This window comes from Phocoena sinus, chromosome 1, assembly GCF_008692025.1.
Source record: "Phocoena sinus isolate mPhoSin1 chromosome 1, mPhoSin1.pri, whole genome shotgun sequence".
NCBI lineage: Eukaryota > Metazoa > Chordata > Mammalia > Artiodactyla > Phocoenidae > Phocoena > Phocoena sinus.
This window is the reverse complement of record NC_045763.1, coordinates 185,185,131-185,205,177: the sequence shown is the minus strand read 5'-3', so window position 1 is coordinate 185,205,177 and position 20,047 is coordinate 185,185,131. Positions and strand designations below refer to the sequence as shown.

At 58.7% G+C, this 20,047-nt stretch overlaps 1 pseudogene; it reads left to right on the top strand.

Annotated features, from left to right (window-relative positions):
- The first annotated feature begins 11,962 nt into the window (after positions 1 to 11,962).
- LOC116744250 lies at positions 11,963 to 12,476 on the top strand (annotated as a pseudogene).
- Positions 12,477 to 20,047: the final 7,571 nt, after the last annotated feature.

The following is a 20,047-nucleotide window of genomic DNA, read 5'->3' as shown; positions in this document are numbered from 1 at the left end:
AGGAGCCTGGGAGGCGAGCAGAGGAAGGACGGGGAAGGGCCTTGTACGTCAGGCCCGGGGTATACGCCTTACCTTGGAGGAACTGGGGGGCTGCGGCTTGCTGAGCAGAGGATGTGGCTTGAGCACGTCCCTGGGGAGGAACCCTGACGACGGCTGGGGTCACGCAGCCTGGGGCAGGGGCACCTGTCAAGACGCAGCTGTCTAGAAGATAGTGAGAAGTGGAGTTCAGGAAAGCCGAAGGCTGTGCGTGGGAGGGACAGGTCAAAGCTGACCCCAGGCCTGCGGCTCTACACCAGCTCTCGTATTTTTCAGATGTGGAAACTGCAACCAGAGAAATCGAGCGCCAGGGCCAGGCACACACCAGCACAGTGCCGACCCCAGCCCGTCAGCCCTCTGCTGCTTCTGCTCTGAATATCCCGTACCGACTGCACCTCGGGGCAGGAGCTCTGTAAACCCTGGCCGCTGCGAGGGCACCCCGCCTGCCAGTCCTGGGCTCCCTTGGCTCTTTGGGGCAGTGAGGATATCAGAGGCCACTAGGTGGAACCAGATGTTCAGAGATGGAATTTCAGGGCTGCCTGCGCTCCGAACCCTGCCCACAGACCCTGCGGCTGTCGGAGTCTCCACCGGGTGGGTTCCCCGGGCCGACCCCGGGGGTTGTGGAGATGCACCTGCCATTCCACCCCACCCTCCTGGGGTGCCCAACTCGGCCCCTTCGCGGGTCGGCCTCCCCAGCCGAGACTCCTGTCATGGACCAAGCTGGTCCCCTACTCAGAGGCAGGCCACATGGAAGGCGAAGATTTCCCAGCCCCTAGGACCGGCTCTCCTCCATCCCTGGAATTCCCCATCCTGCCCCCTGGGAATTCCCCAGTGAGCTGGCCAGGGAAGTTCCTGGGGCGGGAAGCAGTGGGAGCGGGACTGGGGCTGTCCCCTGGCATGGAGCAGGTTGAGGGCCTTGGGGCTGCCAGGGCAGTGCCGCCCGAGAAGACAGTTCAGAGTTGACATTTTCTTGAACAAGTTCCACTAGCCGACATTGTCCAGGGAACGGAACCACACGGTCCAGGTATGACTTCTTCGACGGTTCTGCCACTTACGAGCTGTATGACTTTGGGTGAGTACTGAACCTCTCTGGGCCTCGGTTGTAACGAGGGGACAGTAACAGACTAAATGGGCTCGTCTATGTCCATCGCTAGAACAGCGTCTGGTACACAGGAAGCACTAGATGAGGATGAGCTGTTGCCATGGTAACTCGCTTACTACCACAGCCTCAGAGGCAGGTGCTGTCATTACCTTCACTTTACAGATTTGGAAATTGAAGGACAGAGAGGTAGGAGGCAGCCAAAGAGGTGGGGGCGGGGGGGGCAAATTTGAGACAAGCCCTCCCCCACCACACACCTTCCCCTCCAGCTGGCACCAGACCTGGGCGGGGTGTCCTCGGGACCCCACTGTGCCAGCCCTCTGGGCTCCAGGCTCCTGGGGCCCAGGGGCACTGGGGGACAGGTGAAGGGCCATGGTCAGGTGTGTTTCTAAAGTTCAGATGGTCAGGACCCGCTCCCAACTCTAGGACGAGCCAGCCATCAGTCATCATTCCTCTTCCAAATGCCCGCTGAGCACCTACTGTGCGCCAGGCATTGTCGTAGACACTCAGGAAACAGTGAGCAGCATGGGCATGACCTCTGCCCCCCGAGATTCACATTCAAGGAAGGAGGCGGCCACTGAAGAAACTAACCCCCAAATAGCATAACTATAAATTGTGAGGAAGGACACGGGAAAAGGAGACGGTGTCGTGCCATCCTGGAATCTCTCTGCCCTTCAATTTTCTCTTGGGTAAAAGGTCAGGAGTATCACCGGGACCTGAGGTCTCCCAAGGACGCTGTTGCAGTAGAATGTGGGCATTGTGAAGGCAAGGTTTCCGCTGTAATAAGCGTGGTCCCTGGATTGCCCACCTTGGGGAGCTGATTGATACGCCGGCTCAAGCAGACACTCGGGCAGGACCAGCACCCCCGCTTCAGCAAACCCTCCAGAAGATTTCGATGCACTGCATCAGGAATGCCTGCTGCATCGAACAGACAGGGTGGAATAGAGGCTGAGCTTGTAGGAGGGAGAGACACAGGGAATGCTGACGTGGGGAGCCCCTGGACCTCAGACCCACCCAAATCTGACAAGCAGGGCCTGTCTCCCCGTCTGCTTCCTCAGCGCCTGGCATCCAGGAGTTGCTTGGAACGTGTGTGTAAGGAAAAAAGAACACACAGTCAGCAGAGGCACAGAACTACCCACCGAGTCCTACCTGCTCAGGGATCCCAAAGTTCCCTCAGTGAAGGAGCTGCGGCGAGGAAACCCCAGGCCTCCTCGACAGAAGGAAGACTTACAGCGGCCCAGATGGTCAGTGGGAAGACTTCACACCACCCCAAGGTGCTCCTTCCCTGGGACTCTCCCCAGCATGGTGCTGGCTCTCCCAGACTGTCATGTTCCAGTCAGGTCTCATCACCTCCCCTCTGTCTCCCACAGCCCAGCCAAGGCAAGGCTGGGACGTTCAAACACAGGGAAGGGCTCAAGATGCCACGGTGAGATAATCACAGCCTGTTATGAGGAACTGCTAATCCGACCTGCAACGTGTCATCCCGCCCTCCAGACCCCAGGGCACCTCCGCTGAGCTCCGGCCAGCACTCAGCGCCCTGAGCTCACCATAGACGAGGCTCTCTTCCCGTGGTGAAGTCAGGTCCTCTTACCTAAAGACGGCCCTCCAGGTTAGCGTCTCCCGGTAAGGACCCTCCCATAGCAGCATAACTTTGGGACCCAACTGGCTGGCCCCATCAGAACAAAATCCCAGATTTTTATGAGATACTTATACACTGTAGGAGGTGAGTGAGTGATGCTGGCCTTTATTTAACAGATGTTTACCGATGCCTGCTATGTGCCATACCCCAAAGCACCTGGTACTAATGCACAACCAGCCACCTTTGAAGCCTCCGTTGACAGAGAGGTCACTCCATCCCAGGCAGCCCCGTCCAGTTTTAGACGGCTCGAACATGGAAGTTGCTCCTTTATTAGAAATGTGACTCCAGGAAAATCCACTTGTCCCCTGGAGGAGACAGAACACACCCAGGATCCAGGTGGGAGAAGCGGTCAGCAGACATAAATTCAACTCCATAAGGAGTAGAACGGGTGGAGGTGTGTGAGGGTGACCAGAACGGGAATGCTGGGGCCAACCGGCCAGTCTTGGGGAATCAAAGAACGTTTCCTAGAGACGAGCCTTAGAAGGGGTTTCTCCCATGGGCTTCCCTGGTGGCGCAGTGGTTGAGAGTCTGCCTGCCAATGCAGGGAACACGGGTTCGTGCCCTGGTCTGGGAAGATCCCACGTGCCGCGGAGCGGCTGGGCCCGTGAGCCATGACCCCGGAGCCTGTGCTCCGCAACGGGAGAGGCCACAGCAGTGAGAGGCCCGCGTACCGCAGGACAAAAAAAAAAAAAAAAAAAGCAAAAGAAGGGGTTTCTCCTGGAGCAGAGTCCGGGTGGAAGAGTGGAGGCTGCTTTGGCAGAAAGGAGGTGGAGCCAAAGTTCCAGCAGGAAGGTGGCTGGTGGGGAGGAAAGGTTGATTCCAGAAAGATCCCACCTGCTGGTGGAGCAGAGGGTCACCCAGCGGGAGGAGGGAGCCTGGTCCCCAGCATTGCAAGACCAGGAACTAAGGAGCAGGGCAAGGGTGGGGTGAGGCTGGAGGAGCCGGGGAAGCCCATGCAGGGCAACCCCCCACCCTGCTCCTCCCCGTCTGCCCCTCCCCAGGTGATCCCGGGCAGGAGGGCACCTGAGTCCCTGCGCATTCTGTATCTCTCCCTACAGAAACCTCTACAGGGTTCCCATCCTCGGGCAGCTAGAGGGCTCTCTGGAGTCCGGAACCTGGTTCCAGAGCCCTGGGGTGGGCGGGGAGGGTTGGAATGACATCTTCGGGGAGAGCCTAGGCCCAGCCGTGACTGTGACAGGGAGGCCTGCAGGAGGCCACTGCAGCTTCTGCTAGGGTGGTGAGGGTCTGGGAGACAGGTGAGCTCCAGACAGCACAGGCCCCTCGCCCCTCGCCCCCCGGTGCTGGCGCTGGCGCCCCCCTTCCACTCACACAGCCTCAGGCGGCGGGGCTGAGACGAGCAGATTATTCAGTGCCAGGTGCCCAGGCCGTGTCCTCTCGGCCTTCTCGCCCTGGTGTCCTTCCACAAGCTGCCAGCCAGGCTCAGCGCAAACGAACACGGAGCCGAGCCTAGGAGGAGGGCTCGGCCCCCCCCCGGGTGGCACCTGCCCAGCTGGCATCAGGGCACAGGCTGGGGTGCTGAGGGAGGATGGCTGGGCTTCTGCTCTGGGGACCTTCTGAGCCCAAGAGCTGCTCTCACTTCCTCCCCCTCTGGGGTCGGAGGGTGGTCCGGACACAGCCTGAGATGGAGGCACGCAGGGTTCAGGCTGTGTGGCCCGGGGCAAGTCACCTTACCTCTGACCCTCAGCCTTCCTGGCTGTAAACCCTCCCTCAAAGTGTTGTACTGAATGTCAAACTGCATGGCTAAGGGGCGCTCCCGACACAAAGTGGGCTCCTCATAAACGCCCACCTCTTCCTTCACACCCTCCTCATCCCCTGGTCCCACGAAGCGCCACCCTCGGGTGGCCCCGGACCCGTATGTGCATGCGGTCCCCCTGGAGCCCCCGTGTTGGGAGGGCCTGGGCCTGCCGTCCGGCCTGCCTGGAAACGGACTGTGACTCAGAGCGCTGAGGGCCCTGGGGCCACGCGGCCAGGAGCCCAGCACCTGAAGGCCCCTCCTAGGGTGAAAAGTCACTGCATGCCCTACTCAGTCATTGCCCAGGTTGGGGTGAAGAGGGGGGCAGTGCTTCAAAGGAGGGGAGAAAGACGGGGTGGATTTCCTCCCTGTACGCAAGGGAGGCTAGGGACAAACTCAGAGCCCTCACCGCGGCCAGGTCTTTCCCACCTGGAATCGCAGCCCAGCCTCTGTTCGCAGGAACAAGCAGGGCCAAGCCAGCTGCCCCAGACCTGGGGTGAGACTTAACCTGTGGACGAGGAGAACGGCTTCTGGCCCAGGCAAGACCCCCCAACTCTGGATGTCCCAGGTTGCGGGGGTCGAATCTGGCCCCCTCCTGATTCCCTCTGGACTCGCTTTTTTTTCTCTCCTGTCCAGACCAGCACAAAGTCTGCGGGTCTGCAGACTGCACTGGATTGGGTCCTCAATCTTAGGAGCTGGGAGGCTGAAGCCGCCGACATGAGCACAGACTCAGGGAGGCAGGTGCCTGCTGACCCGGCCCCGGCCCAGCACAGCCCCTGACATCCTGACGCCGTGTCACTTCCTACACAGCACCGCAGGGCTGCGCTGGCTTCAGCCAAGGCCATGCTCGGAGCTCAGGACTCACAAGAAAAGCACCCCGAAACCCGGGGGCTTGAAAATGTGAGTGCGGGCTTCCTCAACACTCCAGGGTTACCCCGAAACCGACCTAGGTTGTGCCGTCTCCCTGTACGGACATCCCTCTGCGTGCAGCCACGTTCGTATGACCAGCAGCAGCGCTTGGTCTCGGCCTGGGCCTCTGACGGCGGAACCGACAGGAGATCCGTCCTCCTGGCCCTCGGATGTGTTGCCTTTCTCCAGGTCTCCCTCTGGGGGTGTCTGACCACCACTGCCCAGGACGCCCTCCAGGGTGGGCCCACGAGGCCAAAGTCTGGCCGGGCTCCTGGAACTTGGGCAAGACCACCTGGCCAACAGCACGGGCTCCTGCCTCCCCTGGGGGGAGGACCCTCACTGGCCCCCGGCCCTCACCTATGAAGCGTGGCTTTGCTAGGGGAACTCTCAGTCCCTTCCAACCCCAGAATTCCCAGAGGAACTTCCGTGGACGACGCTGAGTTGATATTTTGCGTTTGCTTTTGTTGGTTGTTTTTTGTTTTTTCAGAGGATGAGGGAAAATTCTGGACCCCTTTTGGCCTAACGGTCCATAGAAAGCTGGCACTGGACACTGCAACCTGCTGGACCTTTTCCCTTTGCCCATCTCCACCAGGGGGTGGAGGGAAATGGAGATGGCGGCAACCCTGGCAGGGGCAGGAGGGAGCGCCTATCTCACTTGTGAAGGTGCGCGTGTATGCGTCTGTGGGCCTCTGTGCTCAGCGTGTGTCGCCCTCCATGGCGGACTCACAGAGCTCGCCACATGCAGCTGTATAAGGAGATTTATATTTCTCTCCTGAACGGCCGGGGCAGGGGTGTGGTCCAACAGATGGCTGGCATGTTCCAGGTGTGTCTGGCTGGAAAAGGCATCTGGCCCAGCCTCCTGATTGGCTCTCAGTGAGTCACGGCGGTTGGGTTCCTGGAGCGGCTGTCATGGAGCCGGGGTCATGCCCTGCGTTATCTTTACTGCCTTCTCTGCCAGCGCAGACGGACAATGTTCCCCGTGTCGCAGTGACGCTCGCGGGCTGCTGACTCCGGGTCAGTGGGACATGCCCTCTGGGTAATCTTCCTGGCGGGGCGTGGGTTCACCTCGACCTCGCTGTGCCTTGACGCTGCAGCCCACCCGGGTCCAACGGCCCCGCGTGGGAGCGACTCGAGGGGCCGGCTTGCCTGCTGACTGAAACCTGGCAAAGCCACAAAGGGGTTTCCTCAGTTCCCAAAGACCCACCTGAACTGACCAGCAGCATAAAAATGTTTGTGGGTAAACATTCTGGAAACCAGCTCCGGGCTCTGGGAAGGGCCTCCAGGGAGATGGGCAGGGAGGTGTTGTCATGGTAACTTGGCAATCTTCTGAGGCTCTGGCAGAGAGGAGGAGAGAGGCAGGTGCAAGGGTCCTGCACCCTGGCTTTTCAGACACAAGGGACCCCTGGGCTTGCGGCCCAGGGGACACATCCTGCCCCCCAGTCCCACGTCACATGCACCCACAGAGCTTTTCACTTCCCAGGCCCTTCCAGGAGGGCGGGCCTGACGGCTGTCCCCAGTCCCAAATGGACAAAGCAAGGCCTCGACAGGGACGTGCATTGCCCAAGGTCACCAGGTGGAGGCCGGCAGCCAGTAGGAGCAGACACAGGGACATCGCCTCTCCACACCTGACAAAGCCCTCTGTCTGCCTGGCCGCTCAAACCGCTACAGCCGCCAGGCCGCCATTAGGGTCCTGGGGCCACTCGTCTTGGGAACGGGGAGGACCTCGTACAACCACCTTGACTCCGGCCTGCAACTTCTGAGAGGCTCCAAGGTTTCAGCAAACCACCGAGAGCCTCGCCATCACGCCTCCCCTCCGTCTGCCTACCTGAGCAGAACACAATTTCTGTGTCTGGGTGGGGGGCGCCGCTGAGCTGGGGAGGCCCTGGCCAGCTCCCTGTGGCTGCCAGACTGTCCGCCGGTGCCCTAGACCCGGCTCCCGCCTGCCAGGCGGGCACAGTGTCTGGGCAGAATGCCAGGGGGAATTTTCCACCTGCCTGGCTCTGCTGCCTGCTCTGTGGTCTGGAGCGGGGGTTGTCTCGGGCCGCCCACACGGGAAGGGCCGGCTGTCGCCTTGTTCCGCGACGGCCGACAGTGTCTGTCCCCCTTCAGAGACGCGAGAGCTTTTGGTCTGGGCCGTGAAGGCCCCCAGCTCACCCAGTGAGCCCCCGCCTTGAACAGACGGGGAGAATGAGGCATCAGAGAGCAATGACGTGACCGAGGTCACAGGGAGAGGTGGTGGCCGAGCCAGGCCCCAGACTCACTGCCCTTGACCACAGCTTCCAGACTTCCCGGAGCGCGCCTCTCCCGACCCACCTCCACCCCAGGTTCACTTGGGCTGCCGGCCCCCTGCCCCCCCCCCCCCCCACACACACCCTGCCCTCCCTTCTTGGCACGGCTGGGTGGGTCTGCCCTTCCCAGCTCAACATGAGAAGCAGCTCTGGGGTGTGTGTGTGTGTGTGCGTCCCTGCGCGTGTGACAACTGAAACCACGATGGCCACAGAGGCCGGAAGACGGGGAGAGATTACAAAGAGATAGCCGGGGACTCCTCACCGGGCAGGGGCGGGAGGGGGTGGAGGGTGAGACCTGCCGAGGGGCCTTGGCGGGGGCGGCACCCTCCGCTTGCCCCTCCCATCCCTCCCCTTGCTGGGGAGCCCAGACCCCCCGTGCCCGGCCTCAGGCCACCCGCAGGGATGGGGTCAGATGGCGCCCATGTCCCCGGGGCCCGGAGCCCGACATCTCTCCCGCCCGCGGCGAGGTGACCCAGGTACACCTGCTCCTTGGAGTAAACAGCAAAGGAAAGGCCCCGGGCTGGGGCGGCCAAGGCTGAAACTGGGTGCCGGGAGCGCATGAGTCACGTTCTCGATCCGCGACTGCCAGGGAGGGGAGCGGGAGGGAGGGTGGGGGACCAGGCCCACACCCCCTCCTTTGGGACTCCTGAAAGGTCCTCAGAAATCTCTCCTACAGCCTCTTTGTTTCATCGAGTTAGGCGGCTGCACCCTAGAGATGGCCCAGAGAGGGCAAGTGACTTGTCTATAGACACACAGCATAGTAGTGGTCCCAGGACTTCTGAGCTGCGGGTTCAGATCCCAGAGCCGGGAACAGAACTCCAGCAGGCCTGCCCTGCCCTGCCTGGGTCAGACCCGCTGCCCACTGGGGAAAGAGACTTGCAATTGCAGTCATCGCAGAGATGCCGTCAAGCCCCGGGGCTGCTCTGGGCACTGGGATGACATCAGCCGGGTGTCCCCCCCAACCCCCACCCCCGTCCCGAAGCCCCGCCCAGTGGTGTGACGTCACGGGCTGGGCTGGACCAGCCCTGCCGGGAGTAACTTTCCACCCGGGGAGAGGGGGGCCGAGGGATCCGGGTCTGAGCTTGCGTGGGCCCACGACCTAGCTCCGCCCCCCGAAACTTCGTAGGCACCTCTGCTGCCCACCTCCTGCTCCCCTCACCTCCCAGGGCTGCTCCCACGGGCGACTGAGTCAGCTCCCGGGCCAAGTCAGGAGTAGCGTAAAGTCGGCCTTCCCTGGCTCTGCTGGTATTGTGGTTCGGAGCAGTGGAATCCAGAGAATTCAGAGTTTCGGGTCATTCTAGTAGATCTCAGCCTGTCACCTCGGCCGAGCCCTGGGCAGGTGTCTGGCCTCACGGAGACTCCTGTGTAAACAGGTCCCCCGCAGGGCTGCTGGGAAGATCAAGTGGAACGACTTGTGTGTTAACTCCGGCCCAGGGCCTGGCATGTGGCAACAAGGGCTCAATTTCTGGACGATGGAATGTCCCAGAAGGGGACTCTAGCGTTAATAAGCCAAAGCTCGGGACAGTGTAGGGTCTCTGCCTTCCACTTACTCAGCCACCACCTCTGGAAGACGGCACTCGGGGTGGCAGTAGGAGGACGGAGCTTTCTGTTACCCCAAACCAATGCGCTTCCTCTCCACGCCTCTTCACAGTTCGTAGCGGAGGCTCACCCAGACTGACAGCCGTCCCTGGCGGATGAGGGCCTCCTGCGGGCTCGCCCTCTCTGCTCCTTCCTTCTTGCTGTTTGTCCGGGGCTTACCCCCTTTCTGATCCCAGCATCCGCCACCTCCCACGTTTGACTGCAGGCGTCGCTGAGCCAGGGACCTCTTGCGTCTGAGCTCCCCGCAGAGGGAAGAGGAAACGTCCACAGCGCGAACGCACGAAGGGGTGGGCTCTCTGGGATCTGGGCCTGGGAGAGCGCCTGGCTGGCCGCACAGCCCAGGAGCCCAGGACAGCCGCGCTGTGTGCTGCTGTCCCATCTTGGTCATTCGTAGTGTCCCTGTCACCGCCAGAGTGTCTGCGTTTGAAGAATAAATGTTACAGTCTCCCCACGCCTGAGAGGCCCGGACAGGAGGCCCTGTCTCGCCAGCCAAGGATTTCGTGTTACCCTTCCCTGTGGTCGTTTCCCAGCTGTGCTGTGGGGTGTTGATGGAGAGCTCCATTCCAGCGGGGGCCACGGGGGATGGGGGGTGGGCAGCGAGAGAGAAACCTGTCGGGGAGAAAGACCACGCCGGCTGTGAGGGCTGCAGAGCCTCCCCGCGAGGAAAGTTCCTCTCTGGGACCCTGAGGGCCGAGAACAAAGGGCAGTAAATGTACAAAGATGAGTTCAGCAGAAATTCAATAGGAACGTGGAGGAAATTTCCATCAGTCAAGCTCCCAGGGTCTCAGAGTCCCTGCAGGGAGGGGTGGGTTGTTACCCCCAGAGCGAGTGAGGGAGTGAACCCCCAGCCCCAGGTGCCCAGGGTCAAGGGGCAGAGACCTGGAGACCCTCGTCCCAAACACGAACGAACGTGAACCTCAAACGTGCAGCGTGTCCCAGGGCCGCCCACACCCCCGGGGCTGCGTGCACCCCCGGGCAGGGGCCCTGCTGCTCCACAGTCCTCACTCGGATGGGGAGGCCTTTCCTGTCCCAGGGGCTTTCATGAGGTGGGGGAGAGGGGGAGGGGACTGAGGATGCGTCATCATGGCAACCATCCACCCTGGACCTCGAGGCGGATCTCGCCGGCACCTCGCTCTGTATCAGGACCACCATTCAGCCTCACAGGGTGGGCTAAGCCCCCAGAAAACAGAACTGAAAAGACAGTGGCCCTGAGGGAGCCAATCAGGCAGACTGGCGCGGCAGTGACGACCTCGGTCTGGGACGAGGGCAGCTGGGGGCTCGCGGGAGCCCGGGAAGCGCCCAAATCCAGACGCAGCAGCAGTGGGGGGCAGCGGACCTGCGACCTCAGGCCTGAGGAGGAGAAAGGTTTAGGGAGGGAGAGACATGCCGTTGGGGCACAGAGGCTGGACCGTCCTCCCAGCAGAGCCGGTCCAGCCCTGTGACGTCACACCCTGGGCTTCCGGGATCAGGTGCCCTGGCTGACGTCAGGGAGACAGAGCGCCAGGGAAACTGAGGAGATGCTCTAACTCATGGTGGGGTGGTTACGGGACTGCACTCGTGAGCCACACTTAAAATGTCACTGTGCAGAGCGGGCATCTCCTGCGGTTGCTTTAAAGGGGCTGGGGAAGGGAGAGGGCTGAGGAAGGTGCCTGCTGAGGTGGGCTGGGGAGATAAGGGCTGGGGGGGTCCACAGGCGGCTGCAGTGGAGCAGGCTTTCTTTGGCAGGTCCCAGCCCTGCGGTCAGGACAGACAGCTCTCAGCCCGGTGTTCAGACCATCCATCTCCCGCGTGTTGCACATCACCCCAGTGTTTCAGAAGGAACACCATACAGGCCCCCGAGGACCCTTTCTCATCTTTACCACTGATGTTCGGTCCCAGAAGCTAATTCCCGGGTTCTTCATCTGGAAATGTGGATCGTAGCCCCATCCCTGCCGGCTATCACACGGTTCTTGTGAGGGTAAAGTCAGAAAACACATATGAAAGCATTTCACCGCAGGGGCCACAAGTAGGTAAGTGGGGGACGGTCCTGGAGCTTTGTCCACGTCCCACCGGCTCCCTCCGTCCTGCGTGTGTCTGGTCCTGTTATGAACCCCTTGAAGACAGAGACCGAACGTGTGCTTCTGTTTTACGGTCACTGGGGCAGTTCTCATTCCACAGCAGGTAGGATAAGCCTTGCTGAGATGTCTTTCAAATAAAGGATTTAAACCTCGAGGACTCTTTTGGGCAGCATTTTCTGCTCCTCTGGGCTGTGTGGCGTGCTGCTACTGCTGCCGGCGGTGAGAGTGTGGGGTGGGGAGAAATACTTCCTCTACCCTCTTAGGTTCCGTGACTGGTATCTGCAAATTAAACTAGGAAAAGACAGATTAACGGGAGAAAAGGCATATAGCTTTTATTTGATGTCAATATTTTAATTTTTATATGCATGAAGGTCTTCATAGAAAGAAGTGAAGGGACTTCCCGGGCGGTCCAGTGGTTAAGACTCCACAATTCCACTGCAGGGGGAGAGCTTAATCCCCGGCTGGGGAACTAAGATCCCACATGCCGCGCAGTGCAGCCAAACCAACCAACCAACCAACAAACGAACAAAACAGGTACAAGTGGGCGCGGGTCAGGGTGATCTCGGCGTCCCAGGCTCAGCCATGGTGCAGGCCCGGTACACGGACTAGTTGCCGACCACCCAAGGCAGCCCCACAGCACAGAGCCCGGCCCCTGGAAGCTGGACGCTGACAAATAGGATGATCCAGAACTAGAAAAGATCCGAAAAGATAGAAACTACTCTTGGGTGGACGTAATAACCATATACAAAGATAAACTACCAAATTATGAAGAAAAGATGAAGCTGTTCTGGGAGGTGCATGGGCACTTGGATGTGGACACTCGCTACATCTTGGATGGCAGTGGATACTTCGATGTGAGAGATGAGGGGACAAGTAGATCCAGATTTTCCTGGAAAAGGAGACATGGTCGCTCTTCCTGCAGGGATTTTTCGGCTCCAACCTGGATGAGAACATCGTGAAGGTTATGCAGCTGTTTGTGTGGACGGCGCAGAGCCAGCTAGCTGACCAGTTTGAGGCCCGGGGGCAGTACACGGGGTGTTGGCACGGACAGCAGAGCCAGTGCCCTGGGGCCTTGCACACCCCGTCCCCCTTGTGAAGGTCCCGAATGTGGTAGCCGCAGGAAATATGTCATTTTCTCCTTGCTTTTATGTTGTAGGTTTGAGGCTAGGTGAGCTTTCCTTCGCAAGATTATTTGATCAGAATACGTTTTAACGAAAGGAGCTATAAAACTGGTTTGTATTTACATAGAAGCCCCTGTGCAAATCTGCACAAATCCACTTCTTTTCTCTGATTTGGTATCAGTGGTCAGTGGCCCTGTGTCAGCTCACGCCTTCAGCTCTGAGTGAGTTTTGTTTCCCCAGACACAACCGCTTTGCTGCCCCATCTGGACCCGATTCTTGTTTTTGTTTTTATTTGTCGTTGTTTTTTGTTTGTTTGTTTCTTTATTTTTTCTTCTTGTTGTTGGCGTTTTTTTTCACCGCACCGCTCAGCTTGTGGGATCTCAGTTCCCCGACCAGGGATCGAGACCCCTGCAGTGGAAGCGCAGTCCTAACCACTGGACCACCAGGGAAGTCCCTGCACCCGATTCTTGGACTTTAAGCAGACACCAGGCGAGGCCAGGCCTGCCTTGTGCGCACATGTGACAGTGGACGACTGGACTGGCCAGAGAGAAGACGCTTTTCTCCCAAAACTTGGGGGAGGCTGGCTGGGGGGGCGCTGTGGTGGACAAGCTGGCCTATTAGGGAGACACAGTTCCTCGTGCCTCTTTCTCCTTCAAAATAAAGTAGCTGCCTTAATTTAAAAAGAAGTGAAGATGCAAAGAAGTGGTTAGCTTGGGGGCTTGTACACCATTTTAACAAATTGTGGGGAAGAGAGAAGACAGAAGAAAGAGGTAGATTGCGGGAAAGTAAATCTCGGGGATCTAACAGAAGATGAGTGTCGTCTGGTTTGTGCAGACGCATCTTGACACCATCTCCATCTCCAGCGACTAAAATTGTTCTCCCTTTCCTGGGACCAAGGGGGGCACCTTCACAGGGGAATTTACGCCCTGATTTCAGGCAGGGGACAGGCAGAGAGCTTTCCTGTGTCTGCTTTTTTTCAATTGCCTTCAGCTCATCTTTGTGCCGAAGTGGCGCATTTTGGGATAGCGTGTTCCGATCCCCCTCGATGTCTAACATTCATAGACATCTCTAGGTCTCATTCATAACTTTCTATGTGCCAGGCACTGTTCTAAATGTTCTCTATGCATTAACGCATCTAGTCCTCAAAATCCTTCTGTGGTAGGTACCATTATAATCTCCCCGTTTTACATATTGTGGAAGTAGGGATCAGAGAGATTACGAACCTACACAAAATTCTACTGCAAACTTCTTCTCTTTTTTCTCCCCCCTTATTTTTTTTGGCCGCATCGGGTCTTAGTTGCAGCACATGGGATCTTCATTGCGGCACACGGGATCTTCGTGGCAGAGCTCGGGCTTCTCTCTAGTTGTGGTGTGCGGGTTTCCTCTTCTCTAGTTGTGGCGCACAGGCTCCAGGATGTGTGGGCCCTGTAGTTTGTGGCAGGTGGGCTCCCTCGTTGAGGCGCGCGAGCTCAGTAGCTGTGGCTCACGGGCTTAGTTGTTCCCCATCATGCGGGAATCTTAGTTCCCTGACCAGGGATGGAACCCTTGTCCTCTGCATTGGAAGGCAGATTCTTTACCACTGGACCACCAGGGAAAACCCTATTTACTTAGTTATTCATTTGTTTGTTTATTTGGCTGCGCCGGGTCTCAGTTGCGGCATGCGCGATCTTAGTTGCAGCATTGAACCCGGGCCCTCTGCACTGGGAGTGCAGAGCCTTAACCACTGGACCACCAGCAAATTCCCTCTATTGCAAACTTCTAAAGAACAAAGCCCAGATTCAAACACAGGCAGCCCAGCCTAAGGGCCTGCTCTCCTAAGTACTGGTCTGAATGTCAGCTGTTATCGAGCGTTTTGGTCTCAGGACCCTTTACAACCCCTAAAAATTATGGAAGACTCCGAAGAGCTTTTGTTTATGTGGTTACAGCTATCGCTATTTATCAGATTAGAACTAAGGAATTTTTAAAATATCTATTTTTAAATGACAGTAATAAACCCACTCTATGTTACAGAAATAACATTTTTTTAAAAGACCTAAATTTTCCCAAACAAACAAAAAAATTAGTGAGAATAATGGCATTGTTTTACATTTTTTCCATATCTCTTTAGTCTCTGGCTTTATAGATTACAGCTGGAGTCGGCATTCGATAGGCTGTTTGAAGTGTGTCTGAATGAATCCCAGCCTCACATGGACACGGGGCTTCACAAGGTATCTTAACAGCTTTTTCATAGCCCTGTGGATGCTTCTGACACGACACCAAAACTCAACAAACGGAGTCTCTTAGAGGTTTGCTACAACGAGGAATCGGAAACCGTATCGATGAACTTTTTGTGCCCTGGAACATTAAAATCCATTGTTCTGCCTCTCACTTTGCGGAAGACTTTCGGGATGGATGGACGTGTCCACCCTTTTCATCGTGCTGTTAGTTTCAGGGGTGTATACAAATGTCAAAACTTATCAAATCGTACAATTTACATACATGCAGAGTATTGTATGTCAATGATTCCTCAATAAAATTGTTTAAAAAACAAAAACTGGCACAAAGGTAAGCACCTGCTGTGCGTTTATACGCTGCTTCCTAGGTAGACTCGGGCCACGTTCATTAATTTAGTTGTTTCACGGGCACTGAACGTCCTCTGGCTCTACTAGATGTTGGCCTGAAGCAGCAAAGACACAACCCTCACACTGGAGAGCTTGCAGTCTGGTTGGGGAGACCAGCGATGACAAAACATCGAGGCACGGAGCTCTGTGGAACAACTGGGAGGGGCAGCTAATCCAGGGGGTGTGGTCAGGGAGTGTTTCCTGGAAGAGGTGCCATCTAAGGTGACACCTCCATAGGGTAGGATAGGAATTAATCAGGCAAAGACAGAAAGATGAGCCTTCCCAGCAGAGGGCATGTAATTACAAAAGTCCAGAGCCAGGAGAGGGGATCAACAAGCTCACAGGAGTTAGATGGCAGGGGGCGTGTGGAGGAGGCCAGAGAGGTCGGCGCTCAGCCTCCAGGCTCGGTCCCGAGGGCAGTGGGGAGCCGCAGAGGGCCTGAGGGAAGAGTGCTGGGGTCAGGGGTACAAGGGGCTGCAGAATGGAAGGCAGGTCGGAGGGACTGGGGAGCAGGCACGTGGCTGGAGGCTGGAAACCGGGTAGCGGGCAACCGCGGTGCGCTGGGCAGAAGTGCCGAGTGGAAGAAGTCGCACTGGATACAGGAAGAGGTTACAACGGGCAAAGCTGCTTGAAATCAGCTTTAATGATAAAGATAACGCGTGTTCTTGAAAGCAGAGCAATACTAAAGCATCTGAGTAGAGACCGAAGGCCAGTCCCTCTCCTGACATGGAGAAAGCTCCTCGCAGATCTGCGCTGGCTGGTGGATGGAGACGGGGCCCCCCAGGCAGCAGCCCTCGGCTGACACAGCTTCTCCACGGGGCCTGAGATGCGGATGTGCTCTGGACAGGTCTCCCCTGGAAGCTGAGCTGGGACTCTGATCTGGGCCCTCCCAACAGTTCTGGGAGCCATCTTTATCGGCCAAAAGATCCCCTTTTGCTTGAAATAGCAGCTAAGAACACTTAAGACTTGGGCAAAAGGCTAGCTGAGGACAAGGGGCTCGGGGGGGGCTGGAGTGACAGGCCGAGGGTCTGCGTTGGATTTGGAAGGACAGAAGCAGAAAGCTGCAGATAGATGCAGAGTCTGGAGGTTTCAGAACTATGTGGGGGAGGGGTGGTCACGGGACATTTGAATACAAGATTTAAGCGGCAGGGCAGTTCCTAGTGATGACAAAATACAGGATGTGGTTACGGAGCTGGGCAGCTGATGTACAGTGGAAGGGAGACTTTTGGAGCCGAGGGCAAGGAACGAGGAGGTTACTGGGTGGATGGGGTTTCTCCATGGTCTATGAAATCACCCAAATAATGGCAGGATGAGACATCCCAGAGCAGGCCCCCAAATCCATAAAGAATGAGGCCAAGAAACCAGCAGGTGGTGGAGACAGTGACAAACGGGGGAGAAATGGCAGAGCTGAGGGGAGGGGACTCTGGGAGGCCCGTGGGCGGGGGAGGGGGGAACTTACTGAGTTGGGGATGGGGCACGGTGCCTGGAGGTCAGGACGGTCAGCGGGGCCCTCAGGGCGGCCACAGGTCCTGGGAGGAGCCTCAGGAAGGGGCGGGTTGAGCAAGTAGACTGTTCAGGGGTCAAGAGTTTCAGCTGTTGAAATGGAAAGACCTAGAAGGAGGGAAGCGGTGGTCTGGAGGGGAAGCTCAGAACAGCCAGGGGATGGAGACACGGGGAGAGAACACAGGCCGGGGCAGCTGAAGCTGGGGGTAGCCACCCGCAGGACCAGTGCAGCCGGTGTGAAGCCCCCCGGGAAGGATAGACGGGCCTTGGGGGAAGGACCAGCCCCTGCCAGAACCCATGGGTTTTAAAGGAATCCTAGGCCAAGAGAGAAAGTCACGTAACTTCTCTGGGACTCAGTTTCCTCAGTTGAAAAGTGGGTACAAGAATACCTAACTGGGGACATCCCTGGTGCTCCAGTGGTTAGGAATCCGCCTGCCAATGCAGGGGACGCGGGGTTCAATCCCTGGTCCGGGAACTGAGATCCCACATGCCGCGGGGCAACTAAGCCCACATGCTCGGCAGCCTGTGCGCCACAGCTAGAGAGAAGCCCTCGTGCCTCGAAGAGCCCACGCGCCGCAGGTAAGACCTGATGCAGCCAAATAAATAAATAAATATTTTTTTAAAAACCCTAACTTGCCAGGTCGTTGCAAACTTTAGAGATAAAGTTAAAATATGGCACATAATCGAGCGTCCGGCCCAGGAGGGTTTTCAGTACACAGTAGCTGCTCTGATTTTTCTTATTATAATTAAGTCCCTTTGGGAAGACTGAGGGTCAGATGAGAGAGGGTGTGGAGCGAAGGTGGAATCTGGGGCCCTGAGAAAGCTCCCATGCTCCCCTCCCCTCCCTCGCCCTCCCTCACCCTCAACCGGCCTCAGCGAGAAGGGTGGCCCTCGGGGGTTCGTAGAAGCCAGGCTTCCTCTTTGTCTGAAACTAGGGTTGCCCATCCCCAGACAGAAAGTCCCCCGCTGGTCTGCCAAGCCTCATATCCTGCTGCCCAGAGCCTGGGCCCCCCCCAGGGCCCCCCACCGGCTCCTCCCATCAGCGTCTCTGACCCCTAGACCCCTGCCCATCCCACCGCATCTCTCAGCTTGTGAGAGGCCAAGCCTTGGCCAGAGGACCACCCATGGGCAGCAGAGGCCGGACACAAAGTCCTGGGCCAGCCGTCGCCATGGCCACCAGCTGGAGGGCCTGAGGACGTTGTGGGGCGCTGACCCGGAGGAGAACGGATCCATCTGGCCCCATCCCACCCGCCCACAGCGCCCTGCTCCTCTGTCCCCCTGCTCTGTCTTCCCACTGACCTCTCCCTGAAGTCACTGCCCCAGCTCTGCGCGTGGCTCTGCCATCCCTGTCCTTTGCTGGCTCTCTTGGGTCTGCATCCCACTGTCCCCATCTCTTTCCGAAAAGGACGACCGAGATGCAGGAGAGTTTTGATTTGGAGCATCGTGTACGTCCTACAGGTGCACGCGTCCTACAGGTGCGCACGCCCATCCCCCACCCCACTTCCATCCTTTCCCTCGTCTGGACTCCTGCCCGTCCCTGTGGACAAGCTGCCCTCTCCTCTCTCTTCTCCCTCTCCCCGCCAGGTCGCCAAGATGGGAGTGATCCCCGCTCCCCTCCGGGTCCTGCGGGCCGAGGTCTTGGGGACCGGGGGATGCGGCCAATGGCACGGCAGAGCTGGCCTTTGAAGACCCAGAGTCTGACTTTGCATCCCATCCCAGCCGCCCGCCCAAGCTGCTGAAGACCCCAGGCCCCGGGTTCTCCATCTGTGAAACGGTCTGTGGTGCTGGATCGTGGGCACGCACCTAGACCCCAGCTCTGCCGCAAGCACCCCAGAGGGTGACAGCTGATGCCTCCGAAGCTCGCCTCTTCTCCCCCTGCCTTGTCTGTCGGGGTCTTCAGTCTGGGACCAAGAAGAGGTCGCTCGTGTGGTCCCGCTGCCCCCAGCGCGGGCCTCAACCAGCTGGGCCCAGGGCCAGCCCCTCCCCACAGCCGCCTGCCGGCTTTGCTCTGGCAGGGCGGCCGCCTGCAGGACCGGGCTGGGAACGTCTCCAGCCCCCGACAGGCCCAGTGTCAGTTTCAGGCCCTTCTGGGGTGGGAGGAGGCCCAGGGAGGGGCTGCCAAAGTCAACATGCCCATGTCCCTGGGCAGGGACTGGTTTGGCACCTGCGGGCCTGGTTCCAGCCCACAAGCCCCGGCCTCGGCCTCTCCTGGGTCACCTAGAGTTCCTGTACCCCAGCGCTCTGCCTGCTTCCGGTAGCCGAGCCACCGCTGGGCAGGACCACTTCCCACCCCGAACCCTGGAGAGCTGAGGCCCTAAACCTACCCCTAAGGCAGAGACCACCTGCCCCACGCCTGTGATCAGGTCACACCAACACGGACTCTGCGCTCTCACCGTCTGGCCCCCGCGACGCTACCAGTGCAGGGAAAAGCCCTGCTCCGTCACCAGCTCGTTCACTAGCGGAGCCTCCCAAAAGACCCGTGGACTCACCAACACGTGCTCCCTCAAAGTCTTTGAGTCCTTTGCTTCAGAAATACTTGGCTGGCTGTTTCCACCAGTCCTTACCCAGGTCTGCTCCAGGCCCCTGGGCCTGAAACGCCCGTCTCACATCTTAAACCAAACTTCCACGCTGGCCGCCGCCCCCCACCCCACTGAGGTGGTCGTCTCGCTGTCTCTCCAGGTGAGCGGTGCAGGCCGTGCTGGTGATGTCTAGGGAGTGGGCATTGGGCACTGTCTACTTATCTCCCCCCCGAAATGAAGCACATTCTGGTCTCTGCAGTCCCAATAGGATTCCAAGCCCGGCCCCCCGCCCTACAGCTGCCCCTGACGGGGAGGCCGGTGTAGGGCCAGGACCGACCCAGGTCTGGTCACACACGGACAGAGGGATGGCTGGGAGAGAACGGGCTGGATTTAACCAACAAACGTGGGGGTGCAGGCACAGCGGGGCTGGGCAGAGCTGGACAGGGGCGGCCATTTAACCAACAAACGTGGGGGTGCAGGCACAGCGGGGCTGGGCAGAGCTGGACAGGGGCGGCCATTTAACCAACAAACGTGGGGGTGCAGGCACAGCGGGGCTGGGCAGAGCTGGACAGGGGCGGCCATTTAACCAACAACCGTGGGGGTGCAGGCACAGCGGGGCTGGGCAGAGCTGGACAGGGGCGGCCATTTAACCAACAAACGTGGGGGTGCAGGCACAGCGGGGCTGGGCAGAGCTGGACAGGGGCGGCCATTTAACCAACAAACGTGGGGTGCAGGCACAGCGGGGCTGGGCAGAGCTGGACAGGGGCGGTCCATTTAACCAACAATCGTGGGGGTGCAGGCACAGCGGGGCTGGGCAGAGCTGGACAGGGGCGGCCATTTAACCAACAAACGTGGGGGTGCAGGCACAGCGGGGCTGGGCAGAGCTGGACAGGGGCGGCCATTTAACCAACAAACGTGGGGGTG